The sequence below is a fragment of the Lepeophtheirus salmonis genome, chromosome Z (assembly GCF_016086655.4).
Source record: "Lepeophtheirus salmonis chromosome Z, UVic_Lsal_1.4, whole genome shotgun sequence".
Lineage (NCBI taxonomy): Eukaryota > Metazoa > Arthropoda > Copepoda > Siphonostomatoida > Caligidae > Lepeophtheirus > Lepeophtheirus salmonis.
Window position 1 is genome coordinate 21,101,565 of NC_092584.1, and position 24,541 is coordinate 21,126,105.

Below are 24,541 nucleotides of genomic sequence, written 5' to 3' on the forward strand. Positions count from 1 at the left end.
ACTCGTAAATCAAAGCTAGGATCAGTGATAGTTATTCACTAAAACTACAGGAAGCGGGGATCAAATTATCGCCTACTTTAAACCTTGATAACTTGAAGACGACATTATCAAATAAAAAACCGGTTACTAAATAGGAAAGCTATTCTCGTCAGCTGACGATACGTAGTTCAGTTAGCATCATGCCGTCATCATATGAGGAGATAAAGAGCTATAAGTGGAACGAGGAGCTTCCGAGGTCCACCGTAGTCATGGCATTGGTTAATAATGGAGGTAAAATCTCCAATTCAACGATTGCTTCAACCTTAGGAGTGAATTTACAGACTGTTCAGCGTATCTGTAAGAAGCTAGAGGACACCTGGGATGTTGATGCAACCATAAAGAGGGCACCCAAGGAGGAGGGCGCCGACAGGAAGGTCAGGGACACCGACTTTGTCGACAAGGTGAAGAAGATGGTTGAGAATGACCCTACCAGGTCCATGAAGGCCGGAGACAGGCCCTGGGTGTGGCAACAGGACTCAGCACCCTGCCATGTGTCCAAAATCTCCATGCAGTGGTTAACCGAGAACTGTTATGACGTCGTAACCAAGGATTTGTGCCCTACTAACTCTCCCGACCTTAATCCTTTGGACTATTTTTGTCTAGGACTATGTCGAGAGACATATCAACATACCTCCCCATAGCACCAAGGCCAGCCTGATGGACTCCATCAAGGAGGTATTCGGCAACATGGACCATAAGATGGTCGAAAGAGCCTGCAGCCAGTTCAGAGGCCGTATTGAGGGCGGGGTTGATGCCAAAGGTGATTATATCGAATGAATGGCTACTTTATACCTATATGCTCGTAATAGTTTTAATTTTCAATAAAAAAAGTTAAAAAATGTATGTTTTGTGTTGTTTTTTGTAGAAAAATATTTTGGGACAATTTGATCCCCGCTCTCTTTACATCTATTTTGGAGTGATTATGCGAACAGTCGTTTGACTAGGTTAAAGTGAGGTTTTTTTGTGAAAATTGAGTATCAAACCTTCATTAATTACTTTTTTTTTTAAAGTGTAACCTTTAAATAGATTCAACCCATAACGGATTGTCCTTTGAAGTATAAAAACTTAGTAATTCAATAATTACTTAAGTTTGATTGATTAAAATTAATTTTTATATCGATATATTAAAGTATAAACAATTAGTTAAAAACAAAGCAAAGGTGAGCTCTCTAGCGTAGAGTAGTAGAGGAAAAAAACACTTGAACGTGATTGACGAATTTCCATTCGCTCACTCCAAGTAGTTGTGTGTCACCCGGACCAGCGTCTACACTGTCAACAAAAGTCTGATACGTTGGAGAGAAAGAAGTGCTCTGTCAAACCGAAAACTGAATGCGGAGGAGTGAAAGAAAACAGCCTAGGCAAATCCACTCAAGTCCAATATAACGCCAATATAAGAGATCTCTAATTTTGACACAAGACTGTCCAGATATCTATCTAAAAAGTGGGTGAAAAGAGACTTGTGAGGCTGGAGAAACCATATTTAACACCAACTATAAAAGAAACCCATCTCCTCAGATGCAAGACTCTTTAGAATAAGCTTTGTGGAACTCTTTTTTGATAATTTTGTCCCCACTTTAGTGGCCTGATGCAAACCCCTTCCATTACACATTTTGGATGCATGTCATGGGGAAGCCCTGCAGTGTCCTTCACCCAAACAAAGAGACCCTCACCCCACTGTCAGCTAGCACATTTCCATGAGATTAGAATACATCCAGGTCTCACGTCTTCCCCTGCCACCTGGAAGCCATCATTTCTGCTAAGGGTGACTACATTAATGATTAACAGAGCTCAGACATAGATCTATTTATAGTATCAATTTTATTAAAATTCAAAGTGTTCAAATTTCAATGGAGCACTCGGTAGCAGACATATAAAGGCTTGTTGTTTTAACATTGAAAGGCGTCTAAGCCAATTCAACTTGTAGTTGCGAGTAGAAGTGTTACATGGAGACTATGTTGAAAAATACAATCAAAAATGTATTGTATCTTTGTTAGGTTGGAAATTTTTCAGGCCAACCTCGTATGTATGCATGCCTCTTCCCAAATTATGTATGTTGAGGTATTTTATTTAATGGTTTTGATTAGTGATATGATATGATATGATTAGGCAGGTTTTTAGGAGAGGTAATTATTACCTATAATGTTTATGTATGTGATTTGTTTACGTGATCCTTCTTCCTACTAGGATTTATTATGTTATTTGTACATATAAAATTAAAACTTCAATGCAAAATTAGCTATATTTACACAAAATTTTTAAATATTGTTCTTTCCAAAGCATAGATTTTATCCAAAAAACACACACAGCAAACTGAAAAGAAGGACCTATTGCAAACTGAACTAAACTATTATTAAAATCCTCCTTTACTTCTTCCTTAACTCTTAGCCCGATCATATTTTTGGGAAGTGTCATCATCCGTAATACAAAAAGCAATATTATGAGAGTTTTATACAGTTAAACCACATTTATATCACAAAATCAATGGCTTAACTAAGTCATTGTGAACACGTTTAAAATCTCAGGATTTCCATATCTTTATTAACACTAAACCTTTAAAAATCATTAAATGTGAAGTTTTATTATATACTACTGTATATATCAACAAATTAAAAGTTATATATATCTCCAAAACTATAGACCTATCACTCATAAACAGGTTTCATCTTATGTTGTGTTACAAATTTTATTATTTTCAGTCCAGAATGTCATTGTTGGAAAATCAGGGAGGAGGATACAAGATATCTTATCTCTGAACAGAAAAAAAGATGAGACAGAATTGAAATAGCAAGGAAGATTCGGATTTTTCTCAAGGCCAACAAAAATTCGAGCAAAGTTTGTGCACTTTGCTGATGAAAAAAGATGCAGCGTTGGTCACTCTGAATAAAGAAAACAGCCGTTACATCACAACAGAATATCCAGACAATGTCTTCAGCTTCAATGATACATGTCTTCATAACAAAATAATTCCATCCCTAACCAATGTTTCGAATGTTGTAGAGTCTTCCCTCCCATTTTGTGGAGAGGAAGAAGTGGCTCAAGGCAGATGCTTACATCGAACTTTTCCATAAGAAAGGATTAAGGCCTCGTATTGACTCAATTATAAAAACTAAGGGACCATATATTGAATTAAAGTTGTGTCAAACACTATCATCAGATAATTTTTTTAATATATGTCCTCACTCGTTATAAGAAAGTTTTAAGAGTTATCTTGGGCTAGAGAAAAGTCCGGAGGCATTTGTTTTTCTCACTCAAGACGGAGCTTTGTGTCATTGCACTACTAAGATCCAGGCCTTCTTGACACACGACTTTCCAATATGTTGGTACCATTTATTGTGGTAACCCTCCTTTCCAAACGTGACCCGTTTTTACTACTCTATTGATGAACTTCTGGAGGAGATGGGGTTTGCTACTCCTTACAGCTGATTCCATCAATAAGGAGTGGACTGATCTCGAGTTTGAGTGCATAGTCATGGTCTCAAAGGATTAAGGCCTCGTATTGACTCAATTATAAAAACTAAGGGTCCATATATTGAATAAAAGTTGTGGTAAACACTATCATCAGATAATTTTTTTTAATATATGTCCTCACTTGTTTAAATTTTAATCTTCAAAAATTTAAAAATAAAATAAAATGTATACCACTAAATAAGATCAACCCTGAATATTTTTGAATCCCTCTAAAAATGCAGAATGTACTTTTTCATCGAAATATAACAAAAGATAGGATTGACATGTCCCCCTATAAATTGGACAACCTAAAACACAATGTAAAAAATTTGTGATGACCTTTTATATGACCTTTAAACTGTACTTAATAAACTTAAAATCTTATATAGTAATTGCGGTAAGCATAAAAAGGATTTTATGACCACGACATTCCCCAGTTTCTTCTCATTACTTTGAAAATTTATGGGTGAAAAAGTAATTTTCAGGGTAGAGTGAGGGGGGGAGGGGAGGGCAAGGAGTTTGGCTGTATTTTTTTGCTTACCAGAGTATCCAAAAAAGTTGGGCTAAAATTTAATTTTCTCATTTTTATAAATTAACACCACCCCCTAGTTCAAGCTCAACCATATTTTTTTATAACGAAATAATTATATTTGTGTAAAGTATATTCTTACATAACTCAATAGCTATCTAATAATCAATCATATAAGTTATTTGAAAACTACAATCCAAAAGCAAAGGGTCTTCAATGTCATTTTTGATCAAAATCATCATGAAAAAGAGCTTAGAACTCAATGCTTGAGTGAGTAACGGATCGGAAATTGTATTTTTAAGTTTTTCAAAATATTGTTTATTTGATATAATAATTTTTATTCAAATCAGATAAAGAAATACAACAAGTCATCATTCTCAATGGAATGACCCATATGACCCATATATACTAGATGAATAATTTGAGTATTTTTCAAACTATTTTTTTATTTATTTTTCATAGAGCCTGCCAATATGAATATATTATTTATGTACATTTTCCTTTAATTTAATGTTTTATGTCTTTCCAATAAAATATATTTACATTATTTAAACTAAAGTTATGTATACTTTAATTTTAAAGAAAAAAGAAAGTCAAATTTCATACACTTATTTGTCGTCATCTTTATAAAAACCTATTTCTTCCTTCACTTTTTTTTCTTTCTTTTAAACTCATCATCCTAGGTATTTGATGATAAAAATATATCCCTAGTGAATTAATTACCTGTCTTTTTATCCCCAGTAAATGAATTCCTTGTAAAATTCATCACCAGTAAATGCATTTCTTGCAAAGTTTATGACTAGTAAATTCATTCCTTGCAAAATTCATCAACAGTAAATGCATTTCTTGCAAAATTCATCACCACTAAAGTAATTCCCAATTTTAAGTGGATATTTAATGACGTCAGACAGCTTATATTTATAAGCTAGTTTGTATTGCTTGTATAGAACTGCAGAGGGACGGGGAAATAACTTATAATATATGTCAGACAGCTGTCAAAATGCTTTAGTTTGTGAGTTATTGTGATTATGATATGTGTTTTAACTTTACACTCTTGTTCATGGGGAAAAAATACTGTTCATCCTAGGAAATGGCTTGAAAAGTGCTATTAGTACTCCACTTCATATAGCAAATAAATAAGATCATAATAATATCAATTTTAAAAGTTTAAATACATAATTGGATTAGAAGCTAATTTTCAGAAGTCAAAACTTATGACAAACTTCTCAAATATACTAGACTTTCAAAAATTAGAAACTGTAAAAGTAATTAAAATATTGGGATCCTTGGTTTCTCTAGACAGAAATGATGAGCATCAAAATCAGAAATAAAATGAAAAAGATTTAGTCATTACAATTTCTAAGTACCTTTACAATTAGAAATCTTCCCTCCAGAATTTTCATCTGGAACACATTAAAGCTACCTAAAATAATCCCTCTGTTGAGGGCTAGGGGGCTTTCTGAACGAGTAGCAAAGAAAGTGGATACAATATGACAACATTTTATATTTTCTAATGGACCAAACAAGCTAATTTTGTGGAGAAGAATATATTGTATGAAGAAATTCGAGGGGCATGGGATGATATCTTTCAGAGATTTGTTGAAGACTCTTTTATTCTCTTGGATTGGACAAATTTTGGAATAGGGTTCTGTATGGTCAGAGTTACTGAAGATGAAAATTGAGGAGAAGACTGGGCAAGATATAGAGATAATGAAAGGCAAAGGTCTATTGAAGTTGCTCCAAATCATAAAGGACATGGGTATGTTTTGGTGGGAAAACGATGGAATTAATTCTGAAATTTCAAAAAAAAGTTTAATCAAGTATGAAATGGCAAGAACCTGTGGATAAGAGTCCAAGACTAGACTACATGAGAAATTCATCAATTAGAAGGAGACTAGACTTGTTGGGAGAAGTTTGGAATATAAAAAGTTTTTTACTTTTAGTGAAGAATTGGAAAGGAGAGAAATTTTGACAAAAATATATTTTCATAAGATTACATATGGCCAAGGAGATAGTTTTTTTTTTTTAATTACGTGAAAGGAACAAAGAACAAAACAATTTGAGAATTACTGATGGCAAACAACGATAAGAAACACTTCTTACAGTTGATTGAGAGGCAGATCAAACGACTAAAATTAGAATCCAATCTAAGAGATGTGTTTAAGAGCCCTCCGAAATGTAGGGTTTGATTTGTCTTATATTGGTTAAAATATGGAATTATAACCAGCTTTTGGTAGTACTCTGGCAAGGTCTATCAAAGAAAGGATTTACTTCTTCTCTGGGAACAATACCTCCAACTATTTTTTATTTGATAGTAAAAAATGAATAATATATTGGACCACTTAACCTGGGAATCGTTTTCCTAAATTCAACTTGATTTTAAGATCAAAAGAGTTATGTTTTATTAAAATTGTTCTTGTGTTGGAAAAAATAAATTTTATTATAACCGAAATAAAACATATTTGTCTATCTCCCTCTTTGTGAATGCGTGTGTTTAATATGATTGAAGTTTTGTCTTGAATAGTAACTATGCTATAATATAGTTGTACTGTTGAACAATAAATAAAATTGTAATAATATCAATTTTAAAAAACCCAATTTTGAGCGAAAAAAAAAATGTATTTTTCAGCACATGTGTTATTGTATGAAAAAGATAGAATGTAAAAATAAATTTATATTTTTCTGACATTTAAACCACAAACATCGACCTGTGAAACCAAACTGACAAAAAAAAAAGATGTTCTCAAACCAGAGAAACAAAAATTATAAGGGAAATATTTATTCCTTATACACACTTTCCTCTGGATCCCATAGATAAATTAATTTATTCTTGCATCGACCAGCCTCCTATGCTATATGCAAATGATTACATGAAAAAAAAAATCGTGAGGACATATTTGGATTAATTTATCGATAATTAATGTAGCAAAAGTTCAGCTTTCAAATAATTGGAAATATGCTACGATAATTTAATGTGAGCATACTTAACAAAAGGGAGCAAATCCTAAGCATATATGAATATTTAGTTGTTATAATCAACCATTCCTTAATTTAATCAAAAATAAATTAATTGGATTTCAACGTAGTAGATTTATTTATTAAATCCCTCGTTACTTTTCCGAGGTCTTTTGGAAACTTCAGCATAAATTCCTAGTTAATCTTTATTATTCTATTTTTAGTTTTTCAACTCTTTTTTCTCAATATATTAGGAATTATTAGTGATTTCACAAGTTTTAACCAATTTTATTCCTCGGATTTGATCGTGATGCTCCAATAACCATTAAAAATATTTTTTTATTTGAAAATTTTTGGGGGTTTTAAGCCTACAAATATCGTACTAGAAATCGGCACAAGGAGAAGGTCGCCTCTAGCGTCTATTTCGCACTGCCTCGGAACATGTAGTTTCTTGAATAAGAAAAGATACAGTGTGGTTCCTATAATGTTCCGAAAAACTGATGTTCACCGTCACATAAGGCAAAAACGAAAAAAAAATCTGAAGGTTAACCTTGAGGTTTTTGGGCCAAAGAACATGAGATTTTCCAGCTTCCCAATAATAATACTCTCTGATTTTTTAATATTTTTTTATGTCTCTTGAAACAAAATTTTCATGGAGGGGTTTTACATCGATAGTTATTTTATAAAAACAAATGCAGAATTTAATGATCAATATATCTTATTCTATCATTGTGGATGATTAAACAAAATACACCAATGTAACATTATTGAGACTAAATTTAGCTATTTAATATTATTAATCATAAAGTTATTCGGTTACATAGAATTTTGCTAATTTCAAATTATGAAATTTAATTGAAAAAATTATTTTTTGTATATTATAAATTGAAGCAATTTACTGGTTTTCATTCATCGCACCAATAAGAAATAAAGACCTACAGATTGGTTTAATTTTATAAAAATTATGTCAAATGTCTCGTGCTGTCTTGATGGAACAAAGTACCCTTTCATTGGACAGAGTTGGCTGATTCTAGGAGGTTGATGTATCTAATTTAATACAAATATAATCAACCATTTTTCAACAGATGATCCCGCAGCTCCAGAGTCCAAATAATGTTTATCAAGCCAAGCCTTGGCATCAACAGTATTTTTGCAACCAAAAAACAAGGCTTCAGTAATGCATGAAATTATTTTTTATACATTTTTTTAACAATAAAAAAAAGGGTTAAAGCTCATGAACCGTGTCCGACAACCGACAAACTTTTACACGTATCCGCTTATAATTGCTAAAAATCCAATCGTTTAAATTTATTGGAGCCATCGACAAAATTTTCAGTCAAACTAATTATAAGGGAGATTATAAATTCTGAGCGTTTTTTCACTGTATTTTGACCATAAAATTAACATAAATAAGATGACTTGATTTATACTGTTCTAAATGGTTTTCTGCAATAAGAGCTCACATGCCGGTCCAACTCGACGATTTCCATAATTTGATCCATATTATTAAAATGGAATCAATGAACCACCGCTTGACTGTTGCATTCGATACTCTACTGGGTTCACAAACAGCACGAGTTTTATTGACCGCCTTCTCTAACTTTTCACATAAGAATGTATCGATTTTTTCCTTTTTTACTTCCATTTTAGAACGCTGTAACAAACAACTGGCTTCAACAAGCACAAAATTGTAAACAATCTTTTTAAAGTGTACTTTTAACCTTTACACATACTTTAAGTTTTTTTTTTTTGTTGCAATGTATTAATTGTGAGATATAGCTCACTACAGATATTTAGCCAAAAACCCTCAGAACTTTTTACTTGACCTAATTTATATATGTGTTATGTACATCAATTACTTTTTCTAAGGAATTTATCATAGCTGTAAAGCAACAAGAAATGTAGGAAATACAGGACTCTAGTAATGCAGGTGAGAAAACCTAAACAATTCTAACTTCGTTTATAAACATAATATATAAAGAAGTTGATTCATAAAACAGTGTTGTGATTACCATGGGTAAGAAATAGGATAGAGAAGAATAAATCATGGTTTTGAATCATTATTTGGCTGAATAATAGCTATTTTAGGCTATAAAAGTTACTAAATAATTACTGTTAAGTTTTTTAGCTTCTCTCAGAGGTGTGACTAGGATAATATATCTTTCACCTAAAGATATAAATACATACATTTTTAATATGTAAATATAACAATATCCCGTTTTGTACGGATTCAAAAACCCTTGAGGCTTTCGTATAATTTTTTTTTATATTCAAAATAAAAAAATAATTAAATTCATATATACACAACAAAGTTAATTGATAGAACTAAGAGTTAAGAAAGATCATTTTTTATAAATTAGCTGTGCGTTTTGGAAATTTGTTTCTAAAAAATTAAATTGTTTATCAAGGGTTGTGGATTTTGGACATTTTTCTCCAAAGAAATCAATTTCTTGAGAATAACTATGGGGTTTCGAATTTTTTTTCCCAAAAATTTAATTATTTATGAATAGTTGTAGATTTTTATAATAAAATTAAAATATCAAATTGTCAATTTAAAATTTTTTCTTTCAAAAAATTTAATATTTGAAAATTAATTTTTTCATTTTTTTTGTTTTTTAAATCCAACTACCAAATCTCCTCCTCTTCCAAAATATAATCCGGAGGACGACCCTGACAGCAATATTTTATTTTTTTAGTATTATTTAAAATATTAAAGAATCAACATCAGGGATTTTTATCAAAATTGCTTTAGAATGTTTTTTTTTTTTTTGTAATCGTTCCCTCACTATTTCTTACTAAATTGAAAACTGTCACTACACCATTCCGATACTACACAATTGAAGGTAAAGAAATGCATACGTAAGTGGGAAAAAGGATGAAATAACGTCATTGATAGAATCATAAAAATCTTGCGGGAGTAGATATTTCATGTCATCAAATAAATAAATATAACAATTCTATAAGGAGCAATATAACTATTATAAATGACTTTTGTCATTTAGAAACATTCGTGGACAGATACTTTTTGTATAAACTTGACTGATAACATAATATTAGAGCCTGTGTAGGTTGTCAATAGTAAAGAGGGATCCAAATATTAAATCCACTATTTAATTGATATAATAAGTTATTAGTCCTTACCCTGGAATCTTTCAAGAAAGTTTATCATGGACATTACAAGTAGGACTTTAAAAAGTTTGTGTCATATATATCCTTATTCTTTTAATACTTCCTTCAAACAAAATTTAAATGAATATTTTTTAAATTATGACTTGCAATCATCTGAGTAAATTTGAGCCCCTGTTAAGTAAAACTCCCCAAAAGAATGAAATTTTTTGTGTTTAAACAGAAAAAGCTCCAATGCACTTGGTAGACCACTCACCCCCCTTTTCCGAAGTAAATATACTTTAATTAAGAAGTTGCTACAGGGGATAGAAAGTGCTCATATATATTCATATTCCAATAATCAAATGAAGGATTACATTTTTTTTTTTTTTTGTAAATATTATGATTTATCTTTATATCAACTGATATTAAATAGTTTTTTATCAAAGTAACTCCCTATTAGTTGCTTCACTATTTACCTTGTGCGAGCAAATAATCTGAATATTCAATAATCAATGAAATTTTATTGATAGTATGTCGATATATTTTTGATGTGCCTTCTCTGTAATTAAACTTTCCCAATCTATGCATGCTCATGTCTGAAAGATTGAGTAATTCATTTAAGATTAATATTTAATTTCAAGTAGTTTTAACATTAGAGTAGTGTTGTTCGTTTAAACGGCACGATAGTTGTACCAGAGTAATGGCACAATTAAAACGGAATTTACTAACTTGAAATCAGAACTGGTGGATGCTGTTTCATTAAGTCATGATGTCAAAAATTGATCTCTTTCCAAACAAAATTGTCCTTTCAAATATAAAAAGTAAGAAAATAAATTGTCTTAAATGAGACAAAATCCTTCAAACGCCTCTGTAAACTCATTTAATTTACACTTAACTGTATTTTGTTATGTATTTTAAGTTGAAAAGTTTGGAAATACCGATATTTTTTAATTTTTTTACAAACGAAATTAATAAGAAAATATTGGAATTTTGCGTAGACATTGGCTGATAAATCAAATTGAAATTGGAAAAACCCATGATACATATATCGGATAATATATCCAATATTTGCATTGCAGATGGTATCATTGAAAATTCATGGAAATTTCCATATTTCCTTTGATATTTTAGATAATGCAATCAGAAAAAAAGTAGGGAACTGAAAATAATTTTTTCCTTCAATTTCTTTGTGTCAGATAATGCTTCATACAAAAAGTGCTAACACTCAGATGAACAAATTATGAATCCATCTGTTTTGACTTATCTACGACGGTCATTTGATAATTCTGTGCAAATTCAAATAGATGGCGCTACAAGAGAGTATCGAGGCTATGTTTAGTTAGTAGCACCTTTTGGAAGAACATACATCAGCTTTCAGACAGATGAGTTCATTTCTTTCTGTTTTGTATTCGTTTGAATCGAGGGATCGGCGGGAAAGATTATAGGGGCACTATTAGATTTGTAAACGAATACCAAACAGAAAAAAATAGACTGATCTGGCCGAATGTCGGTGTATGTTCCTCCAAGAGATGCCACTAAATAAACTTAACCACGATACGTACTAGTGGTACAATCCCTCAGACTTTGCACATATTCAAACGATCCTCGTACTTTTTTAAATAAATGCGACAGAAAGTTTGATTATCGAGTTATTACTTTTGGTAAACAAGCATAGATTTATTCTGTACCTAGACAAGTCGAGTTTTTGTTGTATATAAATAGATCTTATTTGTAGATGGTCTGTTTGCTTACACTACCAAACCGGGATTAAATGTATGTATACGTACTTTATAAGTTAAAATTCCCTTATACAAACAATTTTTTTTCTCATGAGTCAGACTTTTTGATCAAGTAAGCATTAGCCAACAAATACTTAAGCCTGACGAATGAGCAGTTTTATCTTTGGTTGTTACAAATTCGAAATCACCAGTCAAATTCCAAAGAATAATAAAAGTCTTGAGTCAAAAGCTAATAATAAATATCTAGTCATTTTTCTTTAAACATAGGAATTCCTTAGGATAGAATCTGTTGACAAACGAAACAAATCGCTTCTGACAAAACAAAACAATTGCTTATAGATTATAGGTACATTGGATCATTTGTTAAATATTCATTTTAATAAAAAATATTGAAAGGAAGTCCTTGAATAGCTACCCAAGGACCATATCTACCAAATAAAGTCAAAATTTGTTAGTCTTACAAATTTTTATGACACCTTTTAAGCATTAAGTCTCATGAATCTCGAGAAAATAGGGTTATAAGGGAAATTTAATGTATATAAGATACAAAAGTAATTTTATAACTAGTAAATCGTGGATACAGGATAGAGTCATTTTTGACAACAATGTCATAACCTTAAATTATTTTTTTCAATGGCTTTAAATCCTTTCAACATTTAATTAATTTTAATAAGCTTTATTTAGTTAGGGGAAAGCATGTATGAGAGAAAGGGCAATGGTATAGGCCGTAATTACATTGATGCAGATCCTTGATTCTACTTTGAGTCCAACAAGGACTTGGACTTATGACTCCAGAACAAATCGTCAGGGTTACTCTCTGTCTTTCTCTCTCTTGTGATTATTTTATATGTCTTCCTTTGGACCTAATTAATATTCCTACGAGAATAATGATGACAACATTGATAAATAAATAAATATTTTATTCGGAGCCATCATAACTATTACCCTCTATCCGGTCAAACGTTCCGGAAGGAACAACGAAAGAATCCTGGAAAATATATGATTAAGAGAAAAGACATACAAAATTTAATTGTTACAAATCACTCAAGATCAAAATTGAATAAAAACATTCAAAAGTCGGATTTCATGAATTGATTTACTGATCATTTAAAGATTTAAATATTTATCGTCATTTCTGTCTTGTTCTTGAAAAAATTTAATTATATAAATAGCTGAATAAATAGAAAATCCATTATTCTTTATTATATTTGTATGCCGTCAATAGTTACTTCATGAGGGTTTACTTACAAAACTGACTAAATAATACAGTCAAAAAAATTGCTACCAAATTCAAAAAAATTATGAAATAATTGTTTTCTATTCTTATACCTTAATTATAACAAGATTTTTTTCTTTTTTTTTTAATTTGACCTCATTTCGAAGTCTTTCCAGAACCCTGAAACTTTCACTGGGTGGAGGGTAATGGTTTTTGATGGCACAGAAAAAATAATAATGGAGGTCATTACCAACAACTAAATATATCTCATGATCCATGATAATTTTGAATTTGGTCAACTTTAAAAAGTAGTGAATACTCTAACGTACAAACATTGAAAAATATATGAATGTAGGTGTCTTGTATTTCTTAGACTCTCACAGGGTTGTTAGTTTAGTTTTTTTAAGCAGTTTGGCCTTGAAAAATTAAATGTGGCTTTTATTTATATTTGGTCTAAAATTAAAATAAATTTATATTTAATAGTTTTGTTTTATCTTGTTCTGTTTTTTCCTTATACGGCCTATTATAATAAACGGCCAGACATTCCGGATTTAGTAGATTTTTATTGAAATTTATAATGTAATCAGACAATCAAACTAGAGTGTGATAAGAAATTTTCCCAAGAGACTCCAACATTTTAATTTACAAAATATACTTCGGCCAAAAGGTTTTCCAGGTGGTTCAAAGCCTATCACCCCCACTATCTTGAGTATGAAGGACCTCTATGAATATATTTTAATACACCCCGGCCCACAGGTTACGCTAGTTCACTGCTTGTCCACAAGTGGGATCAAAAATCCATCTCCGCCACTATCCTGAGTTTCAAGGACCCATGTAATATTCTATAATACACCCGGAGAATGAGTTTTACGAAGTACCTGCAGGTTCAAGAGATGGATCATTACCCAATGCCACCACTTCCTTGAGCATCAAGGCTTTCAATATCCTATAATATACCCCAGCCCATGGGTTGTGCAAGTGAACCACTGGTTCAAAAGGTGGGTCGTTAGCCACCGCTTCATTGAGGATTAATTACTATGTACAAGAGGATGGCATTTTATACTTATTATAGATTTATTTTTGGGAAAAATATCCATTTATTAAATGCGAAAGTCCAAGTTAGTGAATGTGTGTAAGATTCTTTGTTTGGTAATAACGCCCATACCAATGAATGGATTTTCCTGAAATTTTCATACCGGTAGTTGCATAAATACGCGGACTAATTTTTAAACGCTTATATCTCGAGGTTTCGTGACCGGAAATAAAAAATTCCAGCACAAGTAGCTCGGTAAATCTTTTGTTTTTGTTACTTGCATCAAACAAAGTTGTTTACGATGAATGACGAGGCCAAACGTTAAAACTACTAGTTACCACTCTCCTCTGCGCCGGTAGGTCTGTCTACTTGGAGATTTTGAATGATCTAATGGAGCCCCCTTTATCTTCCAGCAGGATGGGATACCTGCCCATACCTCTGGAATTACTCAGGTTTGGCTCGCTGCCAACATGCCATTTTGGGACCAAAACATTTGGCCACCTCAATCACCTGATTTGAATCCCCTTGACTACAGTGTGTGGTGGCAAATTGAGAAGAAGGCCTGTGCAACCCGCCACCCTAATTTGGACTCATTGAATGTCAGTGTCAACGAGCAATGGGCAGCCATGGGAAGACCATTACATCATGAATGTGTGCCAGGCCTTCCGCAGGTGCTTGGAGGGTGTCATAGCAGCTGATGGCGGTTATATTCAGTAATTATATTACATTTTATACCAGAATAAATTCTATATTATATAATGCTCAAAAAAAATACGTCGTACGAATTTTATTACACATTTAAGTATTTGCCACAAATAGTCAACGTATTTATGCAACTACCGGTATAGGTTCTCAGGGCTCAAGAGATAGTCCTGGTAAGATTTTGATTGGCGAACTTAAAGTAGTATTTTTCTAAATAAGAAGTTTTTGACAAACAAACGATTTTTTCATATATAACAAAAAAATAAAAACCCTAAAATTTTAAGAATCATTCTTGCTAGATATTGGTAAAAAAATTTTAAAAGAGATTATAAGATGTAGACTGTAGAGTAGAAAAAAAAGAGAACAAGGGCATCCGCAGGATTATCTATATATATATATATATATATATTTTATTTTATTTTGGGGGGAGAACTTGATTTTTGGAATTTGTTTTGAAAAAGCGAAAATTTAATTAAAGTTCAAATATTAATTTTTTATGAAAAAGAATTTCCAAAATTCATAGTTATCCTCAAAAATTATATTTTTCAGAAAAAAAAATTCTCAAACCTACAGTTGTTCAGAATAAATTATTTTTTTTTGGAAAAAAAATTCAAAAATCCATAGTTGTTTACAAAAAATTACTAAAATCCATGGGTTTTTACAAACAAATTCAAAAATCTATAGCTATTTGCAAAAATTTCAAAAATCCATAGCTGTTTACAAAAAATTTTAAAACTTAAATTTTTGAATAAAAATTAAAAATCTATAGCTTTTAACAGAAAATTAAATTTTTTTGAAAAAATCTATAAATAAATTAAATTTGAAATATTTAATTTTCTACTAATAAGGAAAATTTCTTAATTTGGAGGGGGCTACAGCCTCTCCAACCCACCCCCTGCCTTGGAGAAATTGACAAAGAATTTTTGTCAATTAAAGGATAGATGAAAGAACAATTGCTCAACTTGTATATTGTGCCTCCTCTAAAACTTATAAACCCTGATACGAGGTAGGGAGTGCATTCATTTGAGGTACAGTACATTAATTTTAGCGCGTATCCATTTGGGCAAGCTTCTTTTCAGTGTCGTGCATTTGGGGACATTTCCATAGAGTGAACCAAGAGTAGTTATAGACTTTAAGGCCCCTATATAATGTATTTTCTCGTTTAAGAATGTTGAATGTTTCTTGGTTCAATGAAGCTAACAGAGTTATAAAGGATCCCCCAAAAGGATCCATCTTGAAGTATTTCCTAAAAAGAAGTAACTGCAAGTATTTTTGAGTAAAGTCAAAAATGTATCAGTAGTCAATAGTTTACCTTCGATAACAAAACTTATCAGAGAATTGAGATCTTTTCTTAAAGATCCTATTCCACTTATACCCATCGATCAAAGTGTTTGAATGCCATCCCACACAATAAGTTTTGTAAATTCGTCCTTCCACAGAAGTAAAAGATCCGAGGCGCAATTCCGTAACAATAAGCTGTACCTGAGATATTTATTCCATTTTAATTTAAAATCCGTTCTAGTGATTGATGGCTTTTAATACTGAAGTCATTTTTTTTATTTTTTTTTTGTTATCTATATAAAGATGTTGCTGAAATGAACGACGCTGAAAAAAAGGTTGCCCAAATAAAAATTGACAAATGAATGTTGGGTAGATGGCACTTTCTCAAATTGCTCAAAGGAACAGACATGATGAAGCAAAATAGTTCAGAATCAATGTCCCTAGGCGACGCTGGGCAAAGCTACTTTACTTTTTGTGTTAGGAACAAATGGCAAGAGGAAAAAAAGTACATGTGACAAACTGAAAATAAATGGCGAAATTCTGAATTCTGATTCTGATATTCAGTTAAAGGATACAAACAACAAACACAGCAGCGGTTCGAATGGAAGAATAAGTCCTAATCACTTAACTCTCCGTTATCAATTATAATATCATTGTACAAGATAAAATATTCATATTGACTTATAGATTGACAAAGAGGCATTATTATAATATTAAATTGGGAAAAAAGTAATTTTTTATTTCCCTCACTTTTTTTAAATAAGTGTATCTTGTTCGTTATTGGTCACAATAGATCATACGAAGTCTTGTAAAGGTGTAAGTATATATTACAAACGTTTTTCGGATAGTATTGCGCTTGGGTACTTCGGTCTTGAATTATCGTACGTCGAGTCCCAAAGGAAGAAATTTTCTATATCTTACATTTCTACTACCTCTAAGAAAAAAACGCGTCGAAAGCTACCAAGAAAATTTGCAATGTATACCAAGCAGATACCCTTTCGGTTATCATTCTACAACAGTGGTTAGATCAACTTTTTTTCACTCAATTCTGTCCTCTAATGTGACCAACTTGACCGTTTGAAGCTGGCTATTGAACAGAATTGGCCAGTATTGTTTGAATTCGAGAGTATCATCTATTCCTGTCTGTAGACAACGTGCTTGGGGGTACAAATTTGGTTTAAAGGATGTGAAAATTTGGTTGTCCAAGTTTTTCGCCAATACGGATAAGGGCGAAAACAAGAAAGACAATATGAAGTTGGATTCTGGTTGGCAATAAATTATTGAACAGAATGAAGCAGGCCTGTCATAAATTAAATGATTGTAACACTCCTTATCGAAATCCAACTTTCATCCAGATTGGTCTATTTCTTTGTGTTTGGCATTCGTTTGAATCAAGGAAGTGGAGTGAGTGATTTTCAAAAAATGGACAAAAAAGAATTTTATATTTTAGAATGTTGATTAAACATAACTTTATGAAAGGCAAAATGCCTCAAAAGAATAAATAGAAGCTTGATAAACATAATGTGGGCTCAAATTTGCAGAGTGGCGATATGGGCACGAGTGATAGTGAACGTTCTGAACGCTCTGTTGAGGTTCCTACTCCAGAAATCATTGATCAAATTCATGATATGGTTTGATGACAGAAAATCTAAGGTGTTTAAGATTGCTAGTACTATGAGTATCTCGAGTTGGAATCTTATTTCCATTAATTTTGCTACCCCAACTGCTGAGGTGTGAGGCGGGGCATAGTCGTAATGGAAAAGGACTTTTTTGTGGGCCAATCGTGGGCGTTTTTATTCAATCTTGGTTTTCTAACAGTCCAATAATGATAAATAATATGCAACTTGTAATAGTTTTAACCTTTTCCATATAGTCTATGAGGATTATTCCTTGAGAATCCAATAGAATGTCCCCATAATCTTAACGATCGATTCCTGGATTCAAACGAATGCCAAATAGAAAGAAATAGACCCATCTGACTGAAAATTGGTATGATTTCTTCTAAAAGATGATTCTCACTAAACATCACCTCGATGCCTACCAGTAGTGACATCTCTTTGACTTTGCACGGACTTTTCAAACGACCTTCCTACTAGGAAATGAAAAACATCAAATTTTGAGCTACTCTGGCGTCATTATATTCTATGTATTGATTTATATTTATGGTTATAGACACTACGACAATAATATCCCATAAATTCGTGTTGAGTATTGGAAGTCCTGTTTTTTTATGCCATGTTTAATATTGAGTCTAAAACCCCAGAAAAGAAGATTGAAGCTCTATATGTAGGGCCCAATGTATATGAAGTACTTGCTGAAGGACGATTTCCATAATAAGTTTACTAGGGCAACGATGAAGACGGAAAATATAGATAAATATCTCAAAAAAATTAGAAACACCTCAATCCAACGGAAATGTACCTGAAATATTGGATATCGTCGAGGGTCTTCTTTACTGGGAGACATTTTAATGATGCCTGGGCGCACTGTGTGGAGTACAAGCAAGGCAAGACAATCTCTCATGTATTCGGGATTGTGAAACACTACAGAACGTCATAGAGAATGTGAGGAAGCGTGTAAAGGAGAAAATAGGGAGAACCCCTGATCCAAATGAGCTTTGAGACGGCTTCAGAGGAACCAACGAGGGACAACGTTTGGCGTTGAAGGTGATATGCAAGCTCAGACTCTTATCTCTGCGGCACGTTTCAGAGGTGTCTACCCTTCACCAAAAATAGTGGAGGTGGCTCTCAGGGAGTTTGAATTTACACTAATAAAGCAGGACTTTGAATTCTTATTAATACAACGGGAATGGTGTGGCCGAGATTTTTGGTTTTATGTTGGGTATTTTTTAACACTTTATAGCAATCTGTTAGTAATTATCTTCACAATGAACAAGTAGATTTTTGTTTCTTCTATCCACCTTAGCTACCTATAGTTAGTTAGTTAACCACTACATACGTACGTAAACGCACGCTTATATCCTTAGTTTTATCTAACGATTTTGTGGGTTAATTATTATGTTTTTATTTTAATGCTACTGATTACCTTGGGGGGGGGAGAGAAAAGGGTAGAGAAGTAGGGATGTTACATAATTACGAGTCACTCATTAGTCATAATCAACTATGAATCATAGTTCTTTCTTTTGAATGATTTAGATTTGAGTTTTATGTCATCATTGACATATGCTTAGGACATATGGGAAACAAAGAAGAAAAATGTTAACCTATGTCTGTATACTTACGTATATATTATTATGTTTTTTTAGAAAAATTTAGTTTTAACTCAGTCACTAACTAGCATAATGCCAACACCCAAAAATGAAGTGTTGTGAGAATATTTCAAGATTTATTCTAACCAGATATGTCGTCGTAATAGGTGATCCCTGATCACTATTAAAGACTTCATCATTTCTCACTTCTACAGTTAGTTTCGTTTATTATCATGTATTACATTTCGAGTTAACACTATTATAATAGTTTTTAATATATGTATGTAGTCATAGTTGAGTATTTATCTTAATTATTTAATTTGATTTAAGAGAGATAGATATTTTGCAGTCATAGCAAGTTTTTGAATAACGATGGTAATATATATCCGACAGACGCTCTAAGATTTCAAAAATTATAAAGCAGTTATTCTTTTGCCTGAAGATACACCTCAGTTTTAGAGATAACTTCTTCACTGGAGTTCCATTCATGTCAGTTTGTCATTGTTTTGATTGACTTATGACAGGGTGCGTTATCTTGGCCATTGTTTTCTTTTTCTTATGGGTAAATTTATCCGTGATTTTGTTCTTCCGAGGCTCTAATAAGGCTATATAATATTTGGGCTGGAGATAGTACTTCTCGTATTTTTTGAAATTTGTTGATATTTTCTGCTGTTGTTGTTGAGGGAGCGGAGTATCCATAACACTTTACAAGCCATTGCTTAGCTTAAACTGTACTTTTCCTGCATCAAAAAGAAACGTAAAACTAAAGCACAAATTTGTTTTGATCCATTGTTTTGAAAATAACAAAGTAGCATCCCAATTAGCAGAATAACTCACAAACTAAACTACAAATTGCTTTGAAATTTTGACAGCTATCTTTGAAATGTTGCTCCTAAATGAAAATGAGGTGGAAATAAAACAAAATTTGCCGGCTATTTGTGAATCCTGAGACTTCCCAGCACATGTGCTAAATGCAAAGACAACAAGTGTTATTATGCACAGACCTTGAGAATATGTCCCTTACGGACTTAACTTATATTAGATTTGAATAATTTAAAGTGGGTTTTACAAAAATTTAAAATTCAATGCTTTAATTTTATTGTATATTTTGCGCATTTAGTTATTGTTCCTATCAAAATATTGAGTACATAAATTATATTAATAAAACGTATTGAATAATCAAATAAAACATTACTCAAATCTTGATAAATTCCTTCTGTCATAAAACTTTGTATCTACAAAATCGTTTTTTTTATTTAAAAGATCATCCTTCTGTTTAAATTTGGATATCATATTAATTTAATTCCTTCAAAAGCAAAAATAAAAAAAGTATTAATAAGGTAAATGTTTATCCGTCAGTAAACAATTTTTTGATGACAAATTATTAATTAGACATCTTGATTTTTAATTTCATAGTTGATTTGATATTTTAGACATTTATGAGATGACATATTTCTAATTTGTCGAAAATACGACAACATTTTTTTATTAGAAAATTGAAAATAAATTAAAAACTATAGCGGTTCCAGGCTCAATGAGTGAAATATCAAAATTTCTTTCATTTTTTGCATGTTTTGTTAAGCATTATGTGCCTGTAAAAAGTTATACACACGTTTCTCGTATGTTCATAAAACAGGTTGAGCCTTGCACGTTTTTCTTTACTAAAATGTATGAGAAATGGTCATAAAAGGTTCTGTAGAATTAAAAGAAAAGAGCTTAGAATAGGAAAAACTGGTTTGTGGGGATGGGTGGGGGAGGAGGGATTTAGAAACATTTGGTGGGCTTTAACGCCTTAAAAATGGGATAGCTACGCCATTGTGATACCACCAGCAAGAAGAGCGGAAGGCCGACAGTTCCAAGTATTAAAATAGTATGAACACACTATCTCAAAATTATGTCCCCTTAATAAACTTTTTTTTTTCTAAGTATTATAATAGTATGAACAAACTATTTTAAAATTATGTCCACTTTATAAACTTTTTTTTTTTGTAATTTGTCCTTTTTTAATCAGTACTATGTATCACTGCCACTCCATGTTCTTCTTTATGTCTATTTAAATCATAAAATAAGTATAAATTTGAGTAGAAAGGTAACCTAACTTTGAGATCCTACCCTTTAGAAATCCCTATAGAAATACTGCACCGTCTTGGATCCGTTTGCCGGGATGCCGTCTTGTATAAAGACATAGTTGTGCCTGGGGATGGTGTTCTTTAACCATGGACAGACATGGTACCTGAAGACCTTTGTAGTAGACGTCCGTGTTGACCTTGAAGAATTAAGGAGGAATCTTGCTACCGTCGAACGTCATAACGCCGAACTGGATATTTGGGACTGAAGATTTCCTCGATCTGAGCTTGTAATTCTGCCAAGAAGCGATCATTTCTCCTGTTCAGAATAATGTCCACTATGATGTAAACATGTAGGTAACATGGACTTGCGCGTGGAGGAGGTCACGCACCTCCCATGTCTTGCGAGTTGCTCAGACATTTTTGATCGAACAAAAACAAAACAAACATCAAAGTGTATCTTTTTTTTTTCAGTTCTTTTGAATGAAGCCAAGTAAAAAATCTCAAATTCGTATAATTGAGGCTAGACAGCCTGAAAGAAGATTCTAATTTTTGATTCTTCACTGAGTATTGGGCAAATTGTTTGATAAGAAAACCTATGAAAATACCCAAATATAAGAACCGGCCTGTTCTGTTAAAAAATTGCACCTTTGTATCACTACGGAACCTAAATATGATACAGATATACAAAAACATATCAATAAAATTTTACGGATATACAGTAAGAACTAAATTAATATGAAGTTGTATCTAATCTACAGATATTGTATTTACCTATCAAATTATCGCAATTATATATGTATTAGTTTATCTCTCGAAAACTTTAATAATATAAAGTAGTGATTAGTCATAAGTTTGTTAGACCTTCAGTAAATGGTTTTTATTTTGTAAAAATCATCAATTAGCTCCATACACTTGGTTGACTTCATTGATAAAAAGGAGTGATAATATAAATGAAGTCACTAAAGATGGATAGTTTTAAGCATACTCACGACAGAGCTCTAACAAAAGTGATGCGAAAACAGGCAAGCCGCTTGAGGTCGGCTAATTTGTCTGCTAAAGATTATTGAAATAAAAGCTTACTTTGCTCAAAATTATACAAAAGTTTTGGAGTCGGAATTCAATTTATATGTATTCAGGCAGTGTTGGGAGGTAGATTAAGAGACATGAACTAAAATATTGTCTCTTTTTACTCTCATTAAAGAGAACAAAAAAGATTTTTTTTACAAACTCTGAAAAAAAAGTAACCAATATTAAGCTTGTAAGCATTCCGCTATTTTTGGCATTCCACTCATTTCATTTTCGGTTCAGGTTTCAGCCATAATTTCCGTTCCCTTTTGCTTCTATTCAGCGTTCCAATAATGAAGTAGTATGAATTTTAAAGATAAGTTTCAAGATTTTTCACCCAATAATCCAGTTAATATTAGCTTTTAAATGAGCTACAATTAAATTATATCGATTAATTCATTTTTCGAAAAAAAGACTAAATAGCAAAGTATGGTCAATTCGATTTTCTCCCAAAACAGTAACAAGACAAGATCAAACTAGACTGCAGACTAGTCGAGAAACTTTAGGGACGACCGCTACCTCGCCTACATAGTTGATGAACTTCTGCCAATCAACCAGACCAAGTTCCACAATGATGCTGGAAATTGTGGCATCTGACGGGAAGAAGATACACCGTATTTTTTCTCAAAAGGCCTGAAAATTAAGGCCAAGGAGTACCAAGACATCCTCAGAGAGGTGTCTTCCCCTGGGTAAAATCCAAATACCCAAAGTGGAACCTATGTAAGGATACACCGTATTGGCTCACTCGATGAGAATTTTTTCTACTTCTGAAAATATGGTTCGTGGCCTCCTCACCCGACATGAATCCTCTGGACTCTGGTGTCTGAGCCTATGTCAAAAGTACGTACCCCTTATCCCCCTTCTGTGCCACTGCCAAAAAATAGGCGCCCAATGTGTTCGTCTTTGCTTTATCAGCCCTATAAATCATATGTAAAAAAGTAAAAAAAATATATAAACCTTTAGTTCCTCAATTTTTTGTAAGTACTTTTTCAATGGAACACTAAAATCTCATTTTAGAGTTCAGTGTTCAAAATAAAATTCCTTTCCGTTCAGAGTTTTGTTCATTGAACACACGTTCCATGGAACGTCAGTCAATTTTGCATTCCGTTCACAAGCCTGCTCTAAATAGTTGTACGACAAATTAGAGTAAATTGATACAGAGGTACTGATAACCACGATACGGAACCACTCTCTGAAAATACTACAGGGGTGTTGATACGACATCCAAAAAAAAGAAAAAAAAAGTACACTACACAGCTCTGATAAATACTAATATAAAAACTCAATCATTATACATAAGAATGCACAAAAAAAAATGAGTTAAAGTACGTACTCTCATATTATTGATCAAAACATTTATGTGCTGTACATTTGATCTTGCTAAAAGTTCACTATTTCAGGGGCGAAATATTATAAAAAAGTGCAAAGTCCAGAGGCAAAAAAGAAAAAGAAAAAAAAACACTCTTAGGCGGCTCATGATTCTCTACCTCAACAATACTTTGTTATTATTACATAATACATTATTTAATTTACAAATTTGTTATTGCCGAATTAATTGGACTCGTATTATAGCATAGCATAGATTAAGGAACTCCTCTTGTATATAAATCTATCTATTTTTACCATGAACTATAGTCAATGTTGAATAGAAATAACACTTGTTTTAATATTTACATATATTTAATATAACTTATTTTGTCTTGCCTAACTGTCAATCTGAATATGTATGGATCGTGATTGTGGTAATTTCATTCCCAGTAAATTAATTCCCACCCTTTTCATTCCTAGTAATTTCATGCCCTGTAACATTCATCACCGAAAATTTCATTCCCAGTTCGAGAAAGGATATTTTGTGACGTCATATGGTTAATGCTTTTAAAATACGTTGTAGTTTTTGTGTAGGTGTGTAGAGGGATCCCTAGACATCCCAAAACGGAGATGAATAGTCCATGGGAGACGGATATGAATTATTTACAGTGTAAAAAGAGTAGGAATGGAATTCTGATCCGTGGATAATATTGATACCTTGATAGATAAAAGTAAATCCAGAATTACTCTTCTTCTACTTCCATTTTGAAAGGAATACGCACCATAAATCATTCATATCCATCCCCATTCATCACTAGTCATCGATGACTTATCACTCATCT